This window comes from Echinops telfairi, unplaced genomic scaffold, assembly GCF_000313985.2.
Source record: "Echinops telfairi isolate 266 unplaced genomic scaffold, ASM31398v2 ScPeMD7_2;HRSCAF=8, whole genome shotgun sequence".
Lineage (NCBI taxonomy): Eukaryota > Metazoa > Chordata > Mammalia > Afrosoricida > Tenrecidae > Echinops > Echinops telfairi.
In genome coordinates this window covers 10,697,717-10,711,899 of record NW_022103898.1, presented here as the reverse complement: position 1 = coordinate 10,711,899, position 14,183 = coordinate 10,697,717, and positions in this window count along the sequence as shown.

Sequence of the window (14,183 nt, the reverse complement as noted above, 5' to 3'; positions counted from 1 at the left end):
GAGAGAGAGAGAGAATACAATAAGGAAGCAGATGAACTTTCCTTAAGTTTAAGTGGGCCTCCACTTAAATCTTATCTCAGTACAAGAACAGTTCTAATAATGTGGGAATGATGTATGAGACTTTCCTGACATGATCGCTGAAGACAAAATGGGTTTATAAGCAAATGTGGTGAAGAAAGCTGATGGTGCCTGGCTATTAAAAGATATAGTGTCTGGGGTCTTAAAGACCCGAAGTTAAACAAGCTGCCTTCTAGCAGAGAAGCAACAAAGCCCACATGGAAGACAGGAAGAGGTATCAGAAGTTCAAAAACAAATTGACGTGAAGGAACGTGGACAAAGTAGAGACCCAAAACTCATCTGTAAGTTAATTGGACTGCCCTCCACAGAAGGGCCACACAGAAGGATGATATATCCAGGGTGCAGCATAGCACTGATGAAATACAACACTATCCTCTAGTTCTTTAATATTTCCTCCCCTTACTATTATGGTCTTAGTTTACCTCGTTAATCTTGGTAGACCTGCATATGTTCATTTGTATAATTAAAATTGTTTGATGCATGAAATCCAAGATAGATAAACCTTTCAGAAACAGTAACAGGAGTAATGATACACACACACATACAAATTTGCTTATTATATATGTAATTATAAGTGTTCCTGGGGGGTAGTAAGGTAGGGAAGGAAGGAGATAAAGGGAACTGATATCAAGGAGTTCAAGAAGAAAGAAAATGTTTTGAAAATGATGGTGGCAGCTTGATCTAATTGAATTATGGATTGTTATAATATCTGTAAGAGATCCCAATAAAATGATTTTTAAAAAAGTTTTGGCTTTAACCACTGCCTTATGCTACTGATCCCCACATTTATATCCATCAGCTATTTTTATTTCTCCAATGATATTCCTTGTTTTTCCACAGTTTTGTACCTTTTTAAGCAAAAATCATGAAAATATTTTATTCCTGGGTATATTTTTATGTAGGAATTGTAATTGGTGTTTTTAAAAAACATTTTCTGGCAGTTTGATGCTGGGGTATAGAAATGCAGAACCTTCTCAAAACCCATGAGCCTTTTCTACATGCCCTCTAGTTGGAATGGTCTCCACCTCGTCCACTCCCTGGCTCTTAATAGTACTTGAGAATTCTATTCAGGCAGCACCCCCTTTGAGGAGCCTTCCTCACACACAATGTCAAGTGCCCCTCTTCTGGTTTATCAGTTGCTCTTTATCTTCATGGCTTATAATTGCAATTCTCTACTCGGTAACATGAGTGAGACTCTGAAAACTAAAGTTAGACATTGCTACATTCTCTCACAAATCCTTCAATGCCTTCCCTTAGCCTTATGATGAAATTTTAGCTCTTAGGATGTGACCCCTAAGCTAGTCTCTACCTTCATTTCCTACCACTCTCCTCAGCTCATGGCACTCTGGTTGAGCCACACTGGCACTCTTGCTGTTGCTTGAGCACATCAAGCATGCGTCTGTCGTTTTTGCTATGCTTTTGTAGAGGTTTCTTCACCAAGGCCATTTCCTCAGAAGGCATTCCCTGTGTGTTTACCAAAAACTGCACCTCCTGTTACTCTCTATTTGTCTTTATTCAAAACGTGTGCATGTGTGTGTGTGTTTGTGTGTATCTATAAGGGGGCTTCAAAAAGTTCGTGGAAAAATGGAATTGAAGGGTAATGAAATTTTCCTGTGAACTCTTTGAAGCCCCTCTGTTAATGTTTCCTCACAGCAGGAAGTTAATTTTGTTCATTGGCACAGTCCCAACTTCTAGAATAGTGCTGGGTTCATAGTAAAACAAGCAAACAAACAAAAAAAACCCCACTCTAATGATTCAAAACAACCGTATATAGGGCTTCCGAGACTGTATATTTTTTATGGGAGTAGACAGCCTCATCTTTCTCTCAAAGAATGGCTGTTGGTTTGAACTACTGACCTTGCAGTTAGAAGCCAGCACCTACCTGACAGTACCACCAGGCCTTCTCTTGTTCATAGTAGGCACCTGCACCTAGGTAATATTTGTTGAATGGATTGGTGAACAGTTTACTTGTTTATACCACTAGAGGAAGAACTCTTTGTATCCCTTGTAATCCGCAGGATGTTTGACAATTAGTGCCCACTCAGATCTGGTTTTTTGTGCTTGTTTCCCCGATTATAATTGCTACTCACCCTCTTGCCACCCCAAGATGGAGAGGCTTATGTTTTTTTATATGCTAAGAGGAAAGAGTTGATCCAGAAGGAAAGTCTAAAAAGGGAGTTGGAACAAGGTTCTTGTGGGGATCTGAGGGAATGGGAGCTAAAGGTATTGTCCTTGCGTTGGACAAGAGTAGTAAGGACAAGCTTTCTTCTCTGTACGAGGAGGAATCAGCACACAGGGAGGTAGCAGAGCTAACAATAAACTCCTGATATCAGGACAAGAAGTGAAGAAAGTTGATCCTGGCAGCCCTTTTCTGTGAAATAGAAGGTAGCTACTGCTGTTGGAGCAGAGCTTAGCCTTTCTCTCTGGACTTTCTTCTTAGCATATAATTTAACTGAAGGTTTTCTTAATTTGGTTGGGGAGGGAGGGTGTGTGTTTTAGAAAACAGCCTCTGCCCATGAGCAGCTTGCTAACTTTTCCTTTGTATCCAGGCTCCTGAAAGAGTAGTTTGCAATCACTGTTTCTGCTTTCTCTTAACCCAGAGACTACTGCCTTCTGGCTTCTACCCCTAAGTACTTCCCATGGCCAAAATCATTCATGTCATTTGTTCAGATCAAATAGGCACTCTTTATCCTCCTGGTCTCTGCAGCCTTCACCCTTGTTAGCCACTCCCATAGACCGGGAACTTCAGGGTTTCCTGACTTTCCTCTTTCCTTCCCTTCTTAACGGTCTTCCCAGCCACGCAGCCTTTTTGCTGTCATCTCTTTCTCTACCCATCTCCCAAAGTTTGTTCCTTCCTGCAGCTCAGCCCTGACTCGGATCTTTTCTTTTTGCTCTGTAACTTTGTCTTGAGTGATTTCCCCAGAATTTTGGCATTAAACCACCACCAAATGCTATTGACTCCTATACTAGTACCTCCAGGTCAGATCTCTCTCCTGAATTGTGCTCTTGTGGTGAACCCCTCCATTGGCTGTTCCACAGAGGATGAAAGCCTAATTCATCATCTTACTCCTCTCAGACTTGCCATCTAGTGTTCTCCGTGGTAGGAAATTGCACCACCTTTCACCCAGTTCAAATCAAAGATAGATGTTTTGTTTTATTCTTAAACAAGTTGATATGAGTCACAGTTGGCAGGGGGGCAGTAGGTTTTTGGATGAGTGTAATTAGATACAAGTAATAGGAGAAAAAAAATTTTAAACTTTGTTTTCACATTTAAGGATAGCTAGTGGCAGCATTTAATATATTTTCTATCAGTTTTTTGATTGTCTCTATACTTGTTTTCTTTTATATACATACATGAGGAGGTACCCCAAAAAACAGAATCTTTTTTCCAAAGCTGTGGATTTAATTTTTTTAATAAAACAACCTCATCACCTTCAAGGTACTCTCTATTACTCTTAATGCATTTGTCAAATCTGCAGTTCCATTCTTGGAAACATTTTCAAACTCATCTGTTTGGATGGCTGCCTTGTTTTTTCTTCACCTCTTCTGTATGGACAAATCACTGTCCTTTCATGCCCCTCTGTATTTTTGGAACCAAAAAGAAGTCTCAGAGAGCAAGGTTAGGTGAATCAGGTACGTGGGACAAGAGAGGCTTGCTGTTTTTTGCCCAAAATTGGCACACTGAGATGTGTATTGTCGTGGTGGCAAAACCAGTCCCCCAACTGCCACAAATCAGACATTTTTTTGCACATTGTTATACAATCTTTTCAGAACCTTTAAATCAGTGGTTCTCAACCTTTCTAATGTCATTACCCTTTAACATAGTTCCTCATGATGTGGTGACACCAACCATAAAACTATTTTCGTTGCTACTTCATAACTGTAATTTTGCTACTATTATGCATCAGGTAGCCCCTGTGAAAGGGTTGTTCTACCCCCAGGTTGAGAACTGCTGCTCTAAATAGAAAGTGTGATTAACAGTATGACCTGCTGGAACGAACTCCTGAGCAGGAAACAAAATTTCACAGCCACATACAGTTCTCTTAAATTGTACAGCACAAGAAACAAAGTTTGAGCTAAACTGCCTTTATGAAAAAGTTCACTGTGACCAGAGAGAACCTTCCCAGGTGATGTCAGTGGGTATACTAACTCAGAGTGAGTTGCTCATTTCTGCCTCGCAGAGAAAAATGAGAAAGCTCTGCTCTGCTGAACGCAATTACCCCCTCATGTAATGCATAAAGCAGTCGGGGTGGCAGAGTGGGTTATATGCTGGGTTGGTAACGACAAGATCATCCATTTGAAACTACCAGGCGCTCTGCGAGAGAAAGATGAGGTTTTCTACTCTTTGTAAACCTATTGGGGCAGTTCTTGGAAACCTGTTGGGGTAGTACTAACCTCCGATAGGGTTACTATGAATTAGAATTGACTTGATGGCAGAGAATTTGATTTATAATGCACAAATTATTTTTCCAATACTTTGCATAAATTATTTTTATGTAAAAATTTGAGATTTAAAAAATAAATTATTTTGTTGGATGAGATGTTTCTTTACCATTACATAGTCTTAGAAAAGATTTCTCTTAATTATTATATACAACGGAGTTTTAAAAAGTTTGTGGGAAAATAGAACTAAAAATAATGGAAAATTTCTGTGGACTTTTTAAAGCCTCCTCATACAACATTTACCCAGTCTCTTCCTTTGAGATCTTTACATTATTTTCATTTTTTCAGCTATAAATAGCACTGCAGTAAACATATGTATATGTATATTTTGGTACAAATAACTGTAAGACAAACTCCCAGAAGTAAAATTAATACAAGACATAGACATGGGGGAAGTGGGGAGGAAGGGGTAAAAATGAGCTGATACCAAGGGCTAAAGTAGAAAGCAAATGTTTTGAGAATGATGATGGCAACAAATGTACAAACGTGCTTGACACAATGGATGTGTGTATGGATTGTGATAAGAGTTGTATGAGTCCCCAGTAAAATGATTTTAAAAAAAAGACTTAGACATTTAAAATGTTTATAAAGAACAATTTTTTCTTTCAACAAGTAATGTGATTGAGAATGACATTTTAATTTAAATTTTGAAAATTATTTTCAAATTGTTATTCAAAAATTGTATAACATTCTGTTTTGAGAAATGGAAGCCTGGTGGTCTAGTGAGTTATGCATTGGGCTACTCACCCCAAGGCCACCAGCTATAGCATACTAGCTGCTTCAAGGGGAAAAGACCAGGTTGTTTTTGTTCGTGAAGATTTAAAGCCTTAGCAATCTTAGGAAGCAGGTCGACTCTGTCTTGGAAGCTTGCTATGAGTCAAACTTGATATAATAGCAGTGGGTTTGGGTAAATTTTTTGCTTTTACTTTCTTATGTTTTGGGAATCAATTTTGATCTCCTTGCTGCTCCATCTTTTGCTCCTCCAAACTGGTCACCATATTTTGTAGATTCTGCCACATTTCTATTTAATGCATTCTTGTTTTGCTTGCCACCTGTGCTGCTGCCACTTAATTCAAAATAGCATCTTGTTTGATTTACCACAACAGCCTCCTAACTGTTTGCTTCTGGCCACCATGATAATCTTCCTGTGCCATACTTGAGGTTACTTCTCTCCTATGTGAAATTACTCGCTAGTGCTCCATTTTTTTCAGGGTGATAAACCAGGTCCTTCATGACTGTGCTTCCTGCTCTCCTCTGCATCCCATCCTCATCTTTTCCCATCACATGAAATGATTTGGAATTTCCCACAAGAAGTTTCACATCTCAGTTCCTCTTTATAAGCTGTATTTTCTTTCTGAAAGACTGTTCACCCCCCCTCTCTGCCCAGCCTTTTTATCTGTCCTAGAATCAGGGGAAGATCCAGCTTCCTTCCAACACAAATAACCAAACTCATTGCCATCAGGTCGATTTCAACTCATAGTGACATTATAGGACAGGGTAGAACTCCTTTGGTGTGTTTCCGAGACTGCATGTCTTTACATGAATAGATAGATCTTTGTTCCGTGTAGCAGCTGGTGGTTTAGAACTACTGACCCTGCAGTTAGCAGCCCAGTGTGTAATCCACTATGCAATCAGGGCTTCCTTGCTTCTTCCTTAAATGCCCAGCTCAGGTTAAGTGCATGTTCTTTCAGTATGTTTCCAAAATACCCTGTGTGTTTATGTACTGTGGTTCTTGAGTGCCCAGTGAGACTTTAGCGTGTGAATGTGAACCTAGGGGTCTGGTAAATGGTGAATCTGATTCCTTGGTGAAGTCATTGGTGAGGTTCAGCATTTTTAATTCATCCAGTTGCTGCCAGCGTTATTGATCTGAGGACCACACTTTGAGTAGTCGTAGAATATAGTACGCGTTTGAAAATGTTTGTTGAATGAACAAATAATAGAATTAGAACTATTAAGTAATAAAAACATTGAGTCCTTAGATTTTAGCATTTGAAAAAAAAAGGTCATTGTTGTCTCTGTAACAGGACAGAAAGAAAACTGGGCCCATCCCTTGTAAGTTTAAACTATTTTTTTAAGTTGAACTCTATAAATTTGAAGTTTATTTATGAGTCCAATGTACAAAATTGCCTCGCTGATTAGATAAAACTGGACTAGGGGAGTCAGAGACCCACTTACTTGGTATCCTTTCTGCCCCTTAGGCATTTCTCAAGGGAGCACAGGTTGAAAATTTCTGATCTCTCCTTTAGATTGAGCCAGGTGTGATATGAGTCAATTCCCTTAGTTGCTACAGTGGTTCTGGAACTCCCAGAAGCCCGATTTAATTTAATGTAATAATATTGCTTATTAAGAGAATGTTGGCCCATGCACTCAACAGGCCAACATAACAGTATATTGAACATAATTGTCTTTTTGGCAGGAGAAAAAGAACCTGAGAAAATGCAGTTGTGTCTAGCATGAGAAAGAAAAGGCAATCATGAAATACCAGTATTAGAGCAGTGCTAATTGGGAGAGGGGCTTAATGAAGATATCTGTAAGAAAACCACTGGGATGTATGCCAGTGACCAGAAAAAATACCCAGTGCTCAGCAAACATCAAAGAAACTTTTAGAATTAGATTCTATCACTTTCTCCGGTACAACAAGAGAAAGATGAGGCTCTGGGTGGGAGAGTTGTGTGTTCAGAGATACTAATGAATGAGAAATGCTCTCTTCAGATCTGTATCATGTAGAAACATCTTATGTAGATATCCATTCACTTAGGAAAGATCCTTCTGATAGAGTGGGCAAAGTTCTTATATCTGTTTCCTAAATAGGAAATTGGAGCTTAAAAAGAGGGGAAGTGCCTTTGGTTAACGCTCACCTTAGGAAAAATAGGTATTTGTTCTAACTAGAAAAAAATTGGTAAAGAAATTTCAAGGTGTTTTTAAAAATATTACTCCTATGCCCTCTTCTGAAGGAACCCTGGTGGTGTAATGATTATGCATTGGGCTGCTAACTGCAAAGTCAGCAGTTCGAAATCACCAGTTCTCCACAGGAGAAATGTGGGGCTTTCTATCCCTGTAAAGAGTTACTGCCCCCTTTCGGAAACTCACAGGGGCAGTTCCACCCTGTCCTATAAGGTCATTGTGAGTTTGCATCCACTCAAGATAGAGTCCTTTGTGTACCCTGAGCACTTAGATCTGGAAGATAAAATTGATCTGCCTTTGGATCCTGTCCTACCTGGGCTTGGACAAGTCTGATGATCCAGTTCCCTAATAGATGATCTAATTTCTCTAATGATTCAATATCAATCCCCATTGGCTATAGCTCCAAGGAGTTCTGGTATACGCTAAATGAGTGTATCATAATGAAAACTAAATTTCACTCTCACCTCCTCCTCTTTTAATGGAGTAGTACTTTTTGTCTGTCTTTTTCTTATATATCTACCCTTTTTGCCTACAAATCTGATACATACTCTCTTAAGTGTGAGTGAATTTCACAACTGATGTGAAACTGCATAAGGCCTATTTTCAGGTACTCCATGATTGGGAGCTAAAATGCCACTCCTGTTTTTCATTGTAAATATAGTGCATCGCAGTTATCTCATATGCTTTTGTGGACAAGCCTGGGAATTTTGCCATGATTCATGTATCATGGCTTCTGTGGGGAAATGCATTCCAAATTTCAAATTATCAAATGGCACATAAGCTTTTGTAATACAATCTATTTATTAGTCGGGGATGTGCCTGTATCCTGAAAGGCATCTTTTGATTTTAGGGATATAGATTTAAGACACAATGAATAGTAATTACATAGACTATATTATTCAGAGATGGTCCAGACTGAAGTCAGATAAGATATATTCATAAAAGTATTTAAGGGAATGATGGCCTTAGGGGTTCTTTTCTTGATCTTTATTTTGTCCTTGTCTTTACTTTTATTTCATTCCTACAACTTGAACCTTCCTACAATTCTGGTGTTGTTCATTGTTGTGACCACACTGGAAATTAAGATTCATTAATTATTTATAAAGTGCCTCTGATAAGTGAGGAAGACATTCTCAGACATAAAGTAGAACAAGATATACCACCACAGTCACTAGTTTTTGTCACCGCCTTCTGTTCCTTTTGCAAAAAAACATGAGATCTTCCACAAGAATTGATCACTATTTCTTATTTTAAATATTACAAGCTAAATATGGGGGGGGTAGTGGCCTGTGGATGAGAGATAATTTGGGGGGGGTGTCGTAGATAAAGGTTGAAAACCAGGCAGATTTTTGAAAATGTTATGATTTCTCTTTCTTCTTCGGACCACTTTCCCTGGCATCTCTGAGATCTCTCCTCATTTCTTGAATTCTGGGTAACAAATCCTTGCTCAGCTGGTGACTTGATAGGAATTTTGTACTACCTGATTGTTTGCATTTTGAAAGTGACCTCACTGTTGAGAAAGCTCATTTCTTACACTCATGGATAATTGAATAAATAAAAGCTAATGTTACCCTACCCCACCCCCACATAGGCTGCTTATACATATACCTGTGGAAATCTTCCTTTCTAAACCATGGATTTTTCATGATCAACAGAAGATATTTAGAGGACAATGGAACAGACTATTTAAAATTAGGCTGCAAAGTTGAGGTTTATACTAATCCAAAAACCAGACTTGGTACCATAGAATCAGTTCTGTGACCTTAGAGGACATAGAAAGAACTGCCTCTGTGGATTTCTGAAACTGTAACACATTATGGGAGTAGAAAGACTCACCTTTCTCCTGCAGAGCAGCTATTATTTTGAACTACTGACTTTGCAGTTAGCAGCCCAACTCATAACCACTGTGCCACCAGGGCTCCATTAATCAGCCCCCTTGAAATTAGATTGATGGTAAGTATTTTACCATTCAAGTCCTTTCCTTTTCTTTTACAGGAAATAATAGCATATCTACAGAAGAGTACATAAGTCATGTATGTGATAGCTTACAGAATATCCATAATGCAAACAGCTATGTCACTCCTACCTAGCTCAAGAATAGCTCATTAGCAGCCCCAAGGAAGTCTCCGCTGTACTCTTCTCCGATCACAACTCCATCTCTCCTTCCTAGAACTAGTCACTGTTCTGACATTCTGAAAGTTTTGACATGCTATAGATTTATTCCTAATCAATATAGATGACTAGACAATTCTGTATTCTTTTTTTATTCCTTGGCTCAAGAGTATTTAATATTCATTCGTGTACATCACATGTAATTGTAGTTCATCCATTTTTGTTGCTGAATAATGGATGCTTCTATGGATAATAATGCTTGAGAAATCAATTATACTTACTGATAGACATGTGATTTGGTTACAAGTTTGGGTTACTTAGTATTGCTATGAATCTATTTCATTTATCCTGGTCCATGCATACATAAGTACAAGGGGCCTTCAAAGTTTGTAGAAAAATTCCATTATCAGTTGGGGGGAGAATGATTGCAATGATTGACATATAACCCCCCACACACACACACACACACACTCAGGGTGACAAACAACAGAAACATGAGTGAAGGGAGACAGAGGATGGTGCAGGATATGAAACTAATAATAATTTATAATTTATCAAGGGTTCATGAGAGTGCGGGAAGGAGGGAAAAAAGTGAAGAGCTGTTACCCAGGGCTGAAATAGAAAGAAAATGCTTTGAAAAGAAAAATTCCATTATCTTTATAATTACTTTTTTTCCACAAAAATTTTAAAGCCCCATATATATCTTGGCATGAAAATGCTGGGTCATAGGATATTATATTTGAACTTCTGTTTTGCAAAGTGGTTGTACCAATTTATATTCTATCCAGTAGTTTATGAAAGTTCTCACTGCTTGCCATAACCTTGCTCTCACTCTCACTGCCGTTGAGTCGATTTCAACTCGTAGTGACCCTATGGGACAGAGTAGAACTGTTTCTATGGATTTCCAAGTCTATAACTCTTTGTGAGAGTGGAAAGCCTCAGCTTTCTCCCGAAGAGCAACTGGTAGTTTTGAGCTGCTGACTGTGAGGTTAGCAGTCCAATGCATAACCACCACACCGTCAGGCTCCCCATATCCTTGTTAGTGCGTAAAATTAAGACTTTAATGGCTCCTCCTCTGCTAGTTATATAAAAATGCCATAATACACCCTTGGTTTTTATTTAATTGATGTAAGAAGGCCATATATTTTCTTACATTTATTGACTATTTAAATTTCCTCTTTAGTGAAGTGTGAAGTCTTTTATCTACTTTTCTATAGCATTGTCATTTTTTTTTCTTGTTGAATAATAGGAATCCTTTATATATTCTGAATGCTGGTTTGTTGTTGCACATATATCTCCTCCCAGTCTGTGATTTGTTTTTATTCATTCTCTTTATGGACTCTTTTAATGAAAATTCCTAAATGTGATGTAGTTGATTTATGAGTCTTTTTATAGTTAGTGTATTATATAGTTGGTACATATGGGATTATTTTTCTTTATATATGGGTTAAGATAGAATTCCTTTTAATCTTTTTAAAAAGTGAATTCCTGCTTGCTGAGAATACGCTTCTTGCTCCACTGAGCAGCGAAGCTAACTCTTTCATATATCAAAGGCTTACCAAGGCTGAGTGTGTTTCTGACCTTGCTATTTCTTTCTTGTTTTATTGGTCTATGCCTGTACCTGTACCATCATAGCCTTAATGATAACTGTAATGAGGTCTGTCATATGGGAGGTGTAAAGCTACCCTGTTCTTTTTCAAGAGTGTCTTTCTTGGCTATCGTTGGTCTTTTGGTCTCTCAATGGAATTCTATTATTTTCTTTATTTTATTTTATTGGGGGCTCTTACAGCTCTTATCACAATCCATACCTATATCCATTGTGTCAAACATATCTGTACATATGTTGTCATCTTTTTAAAAACATTTTCTTTCTACTTGAGCCCTTGGTATCAGCTCCTTGTTTTTTCCCCTCCCTTCCCCATGTCCCCTTGATAATAAAAAAAAAAATTTTTCATGCCTTACACTGACCACTGTCTCCTTTCACCCTCTTTTTTCTGCTGCTCATCCCCCTATTTTATGATTTTCTTAGTGGTGGTCTTATACATCTTTTGTTACGTTAATTTTTAGAGATAATTATGTTAATGATGTTGCAAATGCTGTCTCTTCATACAATTTCATTTTCCAGCTGCTATTGTTGATCCCAGATATTTTTTGCTGAAAGGAGGATGCTGGGAGGGATGGAAAAAGTTAGATAAAGGGAAGTAAGCAAGAGACTTACTCTTCTTTCTTAGAGAATCTCTTCTCTGTGTAAGCCGTAAAAAGTCCCCATTTCTTTTTCACATGCACAGCCTTTGAGAGAACAGGCAGATAATGTATTTTTTTCCTGTAAGGTACACACTGTATCTTTTCATGCTGTAGTGCTACACAGGAAGTACAAATTGATTGCTAGAAGAAATAAAAAATTTGAGTGGGTAGCTTCTGATCTAAATTATACTGTTTTCTTGAGAAAAGGAAAGTTGTTATTTAAGTTCCTCAGGAAGCCTGGTTGTCAAGGATTTTCTAGATTAGATATCACAGCCAGTGTGGAATCTTAAGCATCTAAATTTACTGATTCTCCTTACATGTGACTTAAAGAATGTCATAGCCCATGTCCATGTACAGATTCCACATAAACACAATTAAGTTTTCTAGAACCCCTATTCATCAATATTGCATCTAGTTTTCTAGAACTCCTATTCATCAATATTGTATCCATATGAGGTGTCAACTAAGTCCACAGTTCCCATGTGGATTATGTCTCCAGTGAATCCTCTCTGCCTATAGTCTGGGGTTGCGAACAGCCTTGCTATCAGACAGTTTGTAAAGCTGTTTATGGCAGGTGTAATTGGGTTAAAAAATAATACCTTATCATTTGATCTCCTTTTTGACCCATTCTGGAAGTTGTTTCAGTTTTTAAAATTTCTTGTTTTCCCTTCTATTGGGATTTTTCTATGTTAAATCTAGTCATTATTGTTGATTTTGTTTATTTGCTTCCTGCCTCTGTTTTGTATGGTTTTTTGTATATGAAATGTATATATAGAGAATTTATATATATAGAAATGTATATATAGAAACAAGAACTAGATTGATAATTGCTTAGGGGCATGGAGGGGAGGGTGGGGTGAAATGGGGAGCTAACAACAATGAGTATGAGAAGAAAGTGTTCTGAAATTGATTGTGGTAGTGATTGCACAAATCTTCTTAATATTATTCAACAATTAAATTATATGATATGTGAAGTATATGCCAATAAAGCTATTTTAAAATTTTTATCCATAGATTGATATGGTCCACACAGCTTAATATCCCTACATAGTCAATAAAACACGGGTAAACATCTTTCTGATCGTATCTGCTTTCAGTTAACATTCATGTGATAACAGCAATGGTAACTCATGGTTCTGTGTCCTTTTCTGAATCTAGCTTGGATTTCTGGCATTTCACTGATGATGTATTGCTGCAAGCCTTTTTGAATTATCTTAAGCAGTATTATACTTGTATGAGATATTAATAATACCATTTGTTAATTTCCTCACTCTGTTGGATCACCTTTCTTTGGAATGGATTTCTTTCAGTTGGTTGGCCAGTAAATGCCTTCCAAATATCTTGGAATAAATGAGTGAGCACTACATTAGGTTCAAAATAGCCAATACCAGTCTATTTCAGCTCACTATCTTCAAGCATTCCATTTTACAAGTTACAATTTTCCTAGCTTAATATTTTGTGCATCCTTAAGTTCTGATTAAAGGATCCCTGGTGGTATAGTGGTTACTTGTTGAGCTACTAACTGCAAAGTCAGCAGTTTGAACCCCCAGCCAATCCACAAGAGAAAGAGGGGGCTTTCTACCCCTGGAAAGGGGTACACCTTAGAAACTCACAGGGAGGCAGTTCTACCCTGTTCTATAGGGTTGCTTTGAGTTAGTATCAACTCAATAGCAGTGGGTATTTTCAGCTTTTTCTTTTCATTTTGAACTAGCAAATGAAAGGCCTGAACATTTTACCCCATTTATGACGTTAAGATCAACTCTACTTTGAGAAGCCAGCTCTTTCCCAATGATGTTTTGGGTATCTTCCAACTTGAAAGGTTCTGCTGCCGCCACTGTAGAAGATCATGCTCTGTTGCTATTTATAAGGTTTTCACTGGCCAATGTTTCTAGAACTAGATCAGCACGTCCTTCTTCCCATTCTGTCTTAGTGTGGAAGTGCTACTGAAACTTGTTCACCATGGGTAACCCTGCTGATATTTGAAATACTGGTGACATACTTTCAAGAATCACAGCAGTATGCAAACTATCACAGTAAGATAAAATGACAGATGACTGGTGAAATTCTAGTACATTAGAAATAATCATTTTTCTAAACTCTCACTCGTCAAACATTGTGCTAGGTTCTTAGAGAACCAATGGCTATCAGAAAGAATCCCCACAAGCAAAACTCTCCATGAATCCCATCTCACTGAGATGTTAGCATTTTGCATATTTCCCTTCAGTCTTTTCCTAAATGTATATTTTGAGTACAACTGAGTTAATAGTATAAACCTAGTTATATATACTGCTGTTTTCACTTAGCAGTATATGTCTTTGAAATATAAGTAATCTTTTTAAAATCATTTTATTGGAACCTCATACCAGTCTTATCACCATCCATCCATCCATCCATCCATCCAT